The following is a 6,254-nucleotide window of genomic DNA, read 5'->3' as shown; positions in this document are numbered from 1 at the left end:
GATGGTAAAATAAAACATTATCTGCCTTACATCTTCCACACAACAGTCCATTGCTAATTGAGTTTATTTTTTATTTACAGGTAAAACTTTGCCACAGACATAGGTGTTGGGGGAGGCAAGAGAAAACCCAAAACCTTCTTTATTTTTGTTTCCTGTGTTTTTTTTAATAAAGATATATTTTGGGGAAATAAGGACTAATAATTTAAAAATGTATGTAAAATGTTGGAGGTAGACATAATTTTTTGTTGTTGTGCAGGAGTTTTAAAATTTATGGTATTTTTACAAATGCAACACAGAGTTGTGCTTTAGAACACTTTATTAGAGCATCAAACAAAAATATATAAAAACAAACTTATGTAAAATATCAAATATATACATTTATTTACAATCGTCTTGGAATAAAACCAGTGTAGTTACCATTGGGGTCAGGGAATTTTGCAGAATAAACTCCTCCATGTGTGGTACAGTTGAAATACATGTCTGGGGAGGCTGTTGGCAGCATTTCTTTTCCAAATCAGTTGGCATATCTCTGCAGTGGGAACATGAAGGTTGATTGGGTGTTGGAGGTGTTGTGGCAGGTGGACCAGAGAGGGCAAGTACATCAAAGAGAACACCAGTGTCTGTCCAGCACCATGGTAAGGATGTCAATAGCCTGCTGAGGGTTCAGGTTCTGTATGTGTTGCTACAAAAGTGGAAAGAGATGCTACAGCAACAGTTATGCTTACACGTTCAAAGTCTATTCGCTCGGAACAAAGATTCCGAACTCGAGAGAGATCTTCATCTCCAAGGTCCACAGCTGAGTGTCTCACACTTCTTCGGCCTCTGGATGCACCACAGCTTTGAGATGATGGTGGGCATCTCCTTTTTGCACCACGTCTTGAGGATGCAATAGGAGGTTCAAACTCTTCCTCAGAGGATTCCTCAATCACTGAACTCTAAATTGTATTAGAATAAAAAAAATTATACTAATATAAAAAGTACTCTTGCATATTAATCAATTTTGACACAGATCAGGTTTACATCTAGTCAAAATTTGGGCTAAACCAACAATAAACAGAAACCCTATGAAAACAACTATGATTATGGGAGGACTACACAGAATGCAGTGTTTATTCATGATTTCCACATAAATTATTTATATGCTTTGATATATTCATCCCATCTTGAATGGCAAAGCAATTAAAAATAAGCTAGTTACTTGTAATAAAATGCTAACAATTTGATAGGATTAATTTTATTTACAATATAGATTGCCAACTGTTACTGGTATTTTAAAATATAAATATATTTATAGATATTCTTTATAAAATGCCTTTTGTAAACAGTAAGTGTTTAATGTGCTGGTTAAAAACAACTTTCTTACCTCAGATAACTCCATTGCTAACACTAGCTCAGCTCTATTACAAGAAGCAATGCTCCGATGTTGACTCTGCTTTTCCTGCGCGTGCACATTGGGAGGTGTGGCTTTCGGCTCTTTCAGGAAGGGCGGGGGAGTGAGCAACAGCCGTTCGAATTTAAAAATCTCCTCCTCCTCACCCTGACGGCGTCATCCTGCGGACTGTGCCTTTAATGCAAGTCAACGGGGCTAAAAGAGCTATTTTCTAATCCGCTTTGCCTTATGCCCTGGATCACACATATGTTGTACTGCTATTTAAATGAAAATTAATGTGTGTTTCGACCACGCCAGTCACGTACTTTGAAATTTATCAGCTTGTAAACGTTTGTAATTAGCATGACTACAAACCAGTCATTGGTACGTTGCATATACGTATGACGTCACCACAAAATCTCCCCTCCCCTAGCGTAGCTGCTACTTACCAAATGGCCAGATTTATGGTGGTAATTCCTTCTGAAGGAAAAATTTGAGGATCGCTGAACTTGCAGCCATTTTCCTTCTGTTTTACTCTGTGTCTGGTTCGATGATGTCACTTTTGTGATGCGAATTTGCAGTCCTTATTTTCACACAAAATCGAAAATAACGTTTCCCCCCGTTCGAAAATAAGCGTGTTCTTGGTATCAAAATGAGTCTTTAAAATTCATGGACATCATATGTGAAATCCATGGCTCATAACAAAAGGAATTAGAAAATAGCTCTTTTAGTCCCATTGACTTGCATTCTTTTTTTTTGTTCTTCTGTGGACCCATGGTCCAGAAGTAGATGGGCATGACTTAGGTCCCTATAGTCTGTTGGATTTTTTAAACAATTGTTACAGGATCTGCCAAGGATAATGGTAAACAGGATAATCCAGGCCATATTTAAGATCTGGTTTCAAATTGTGTGTCCACCTACATTCATTATGAAGATGAGTTAAACTTCTGGGCTTGCTTCTGGGCTTAAATGATGATGCATGCTAGCTTTTTACTAGCCAAAGTTAGCGCAGTGTAGACGGAATACTAACAATATTATCAGAGTCTTGGGTTAACAGCATGAATCTTTTTAATTTCTTAAATGCTAACTTTCTGCTAATGTTGTTAGCATTACTTCCTCACAATGCTAGTTAAGAGCTAGCATGTATCATTTAGCAACCCAAGGCAGAAGCTTGTTAACTTACCTTCACATGTAGGAATTTAGGCGGATACACACATTTTAAAACCTTTTTTATTTGATTCTGGCATCTTAGATGCGGCCAGTTATCCCGTGCTGGGCCGTGCATGTTGCTGATCGTTATCCTTTCCAGGTCCTGCAGCGATATCGTACAAATGTCATGGAAAAACATTAATGTGACCTGGAAATAATTAAGCAGTGGCTATGTTATAGCTCAACACCATCACTGAGTGAAGGTGTGTGTGAATGGATGAATGATACACTGTAGTGCAAAGCGCTTTGGAGTCCTCTGACTCTGAAAGGCGCTGTTCAAGTGCGTGTCATTTATCATTTATAAAACCCAGATGATGTGTGAGATTTTTAAGACTGAGTTCAATTTGAAAATTCAGGCCAGACACTTCCAAGGTGCATCCACCATTATTGCAAGATCTTGTTGTCCTGACAAAATGAAGATGGTAAAGCTCCTGCCCCCAGCAGCTGGAGTTGGAATTGCATCCCATAAGACATTTCTATGTAATAATATTTTGCCTACATCCCTAGCCTGACTTTAGAGGAATAGACTTAACTTAGAATTAACTGGTGAGCTAACAGTTAGGCATGATGGGAGTTATTACAAAGTTATTACAAAGTGGGTCTCTGCCACAACTTGTGAAACACTGCAATAGTTTTAAGATTAAAGTAGTTTCAGATGAGACACACCATTTTGATCTATTTGACTATCCCTTAGCTTATCAAGCTTGTTAGGATTTTTCTACATTCTTCCAAACAGAGGATATTTAAAATTCCACCACAGCAAATAATTGTTTTTTGACAAAACTCAAATATTGAAAAAATTCTGACTTATTGCCTTCAAGTGGTCATTTTATGTAAATAATCGAGAATGGATGAAGCTGGAAGGCCTACAATAAGAGTGGAGCCTTATGTATATTTTTTGGGGAAAGTTGACAAGTAGTAGAACAATGAAGAATGAAGTTGTGAAATTTTCATAGTTGCCCCAATTTCCATTTTTGTGTGTAGAGGCTTTTTTTAAAATATCTTTTGCAATTTTGAATTTTTAAGGCATCAGGAAAAAACTAAACTCTTTTTTTTTCGTGGTCTTGTAGTTAAGTGTTTATGGGTGACCATAGCAGAGGACTTGAGTGCTTGCCCTATAACCGGAGGGTTGCAAGTTTGAGCCCTGCTCAGTCTGTTGCAGTCATTGTGTCCTTGGGCAAGACATTAACCGCCTTGCCTACAGGCAGTGGTCAGAGGGACCACGGTTCAGTGCTCGGCAGCCTCTCCTCTGTCAGTGTGCCCAAGGGCAGCTGTGGCTATGTCCCCACCAGCTTGCAAATGTATGTGTGTGTGTGGATGAATGACCATTTGCGTTGTAAAGTGCCTTGGGGGGTTGTAGAACCCTATAGGTGCTATATAAATACAGGCCTTTTCCCATAAAAGTTCTGCAGTACAAACTTGGGCGAATAATTTAAAATATTTAAATTATACAAGAACATTTTATTCCAACATGTTAGCATTTGGACACAAGCCCTCCTGTGCCTAAAACTGTTTTTCATTTATTCCAACAGATAGATGCTAATTAACACATTAGGCAATTATAACACCAGAGAACATTAATTACCTGATCACTGGATGCTAGTATTTGTACTAATTAGCAACAATTTCAGTTTCCCAGAAGACGTATCTGAATCTTTAATTGCCAAATGCTCCATATGTTCACTGGCAGAGCCACTTGGTATTGATCAGGTACGTGTTTGTTGTTTATTTTAAATCGTGTGGGATAAGTTGAACGGTTCACACAGCTCAAATGAGTCTGAGGGAAAAAGAACAAAGCTGTGGCAGTCTACTTTTGTCTCTTCTTCACAAGAGTTGTTGTCACATGTACACTCGGGGAGTGTATCTGCTGCCCACAAATGGATGCTGTTTCTGGTTAAGGCCCTGCTGAGGAAACCACAACAAACCGATGCCAGGTATCAGGACCCGCTGATAACGGACCCGAACCCTTAACCCTCTAGAGGCAGGTGTTAAACAGTTAAAACCTACCTACCTGGTTACTCCACATACATACTTCATGAGCATTTTTGAACTCAGAAGTACCCCTGAAGGACTTAGTTGTTCGTCCTTTTATCAAAACAGAGAGGGTTAAAGCGGCCTCTCCTTCTCTCTGTGGAGAAGAAACAATCCTACACCACATCCTGTCAACCCCACAGCATCACAGCTTCAGTGAGGCTGGTGCAAACTTCAGCACGAATGAGCTGCAGTACAAACACATCTGGGTCAAGATCTGGAATAGAACATTTGTATCTGTTTGGTGATCATTCACGGAGGCTTTAAATTAAGGATTCACTTTCACATGTGGTCTCCCTCGGCTTTTCAGTGTTTTAGTCACAATGCCTGTCCCTTGGTGATTATTGGCTAACCAAAGCTCTCCCACCTCCTCTCAGTGGGTCAGCTGGGCCCAGGCTGCGTGGGATGCTGCTGCATGTTGAGGGAGAGGGAATCTGTCTGAAAACTGTGTAGGAGAGGCTAAGAAAAACATTACGGCCTGGCAGCAGTGGCGTAGGGAGTGGAGGATGAGGAGGAGATCAGGGGAACAAGGGATGGGAATGGTTGGGGGTGGGAGTGCATCTGCACAGAGGGGTATGACAGAGGGGAAGGTAGGAGTTTTGTTTGCGTGTGTGTGTGAAGGGTGGGGGTGGCTGCTGAGGTAATATCTCTGGGAGAGTGGTTAGATCATATTCCTCTCCCTGTCTTCTCATGCTGTGGGTGGGGCTGGCTGGAGTAGACGGGGGAGGGAGGGACTGAGGAATGGACGGGAGGAAGGAACGGGGACAGGAACAACGAGAAATGGGTGGAGGGGGATAAGAGGCGACGGCGGCGGCAGTTCTCACTACAGTGGCAACATTACGCCTCTGAAGTGACACGACTGGTTTGTCATGACTCCAACTCCTCTGTCATGTTTTGCCTTCTCATCAGACTAATAAAAAATCAGCTATCAAACAAAATAAAATTCAGAAAATTTTTGACTTGAGTATTGATTGTGAAAATTGCTTTTATAATTGATCACAGTGTCTTAAAATAGTCAAGGAGTCTTTTAAAACGATAAAAAATATTATAATTTATAGGGATGCACCGATGGATCGGCATTTGATCCCAATCGGCCGATAGCGCCCCTATCGGTTTTGATCTGAGTTTTCAAAATATATCAAAGCAGACCGATCAGGTAGGGTTGTCACGGTAACCAGTGTAGCGGTAAACCCCGGTAAAAAAAAGCTGACAATAATAATAACCGTCTTGTTTTTAAAAAAACTATATTATCTTGGTGGGTTTACCGTGGCTGTGGTGTAGGCACAGTGACCCTTACCAGCCACCGTATCATCTGCTGAAGTTGCAGGACCGGTGGCACATGCTCACTTTGTTGTTTACAACCAAAACTTTCTTTAAGCTAAAGCTGAAATAATGGTCAAAGGAGGAGACGGCAGCGCTCAGGACATTTTTTATCCCTCAAAGAAGACAAACTCGGAAGTACGGGTATCTTTTAGATATTTGAAGAATGCCGAGGGAGTTTATAGAAGACGGACAGCTATCCTGTTTGCAGCACGTGCAGAAAAAGTGTCTGTGAAAGGCAGCAACGCTTCAAATCTCATGACACATCTGCGTGACCATCACCCACAACTCTGCAGTCAACGCAAGGCATGCTAACGTTAGCGTT

General features: G+C 40.7%; 1 long non-coding RNA gene across 1 annotated transcript; it reads right to left on the bottom strand.

The window, feature by feature from the left end:
* Nucleotides 1-298: 298 nt before the first annotated feature.
* LOC139070483 (uncharacterized) lies at nucleotides 299-2,378 on the bottom strand. Its single transcript, XR_011520979.1, has 2 exons — nucleotides 1,364-2,378; nucleotides 299-935 (listed from the first exon to the last, which is right to left on the bottom strand). It is a non-coding gene; the product is annotated as an uncharacterized lncRNA (long non-coding RNA).
* Nucleotides 2,379-6,254: the final 3,876 nt, after the last annotated feature.

This window comes from Nothobranchius furzeri, chromosome 6 (assembly GCF_043380555.1).
Source record: "Nothobranchius furzeri strain GRZ-AD chromosome 6, NfurGRZ-RIMD1, whole genome shotgun sequence".
NCBI classification, from domain to species: domain Eukaryota; kingdom Metazoa; phylum Chordata; class Actinopteri; order Cyprinodontiformes; family Nothobranchiidae; genus Nothobranchius; species Nothobranchius furzeri.
This window is presented reverse-complemented; position numbering and strand designations above follow the sequence as displayed.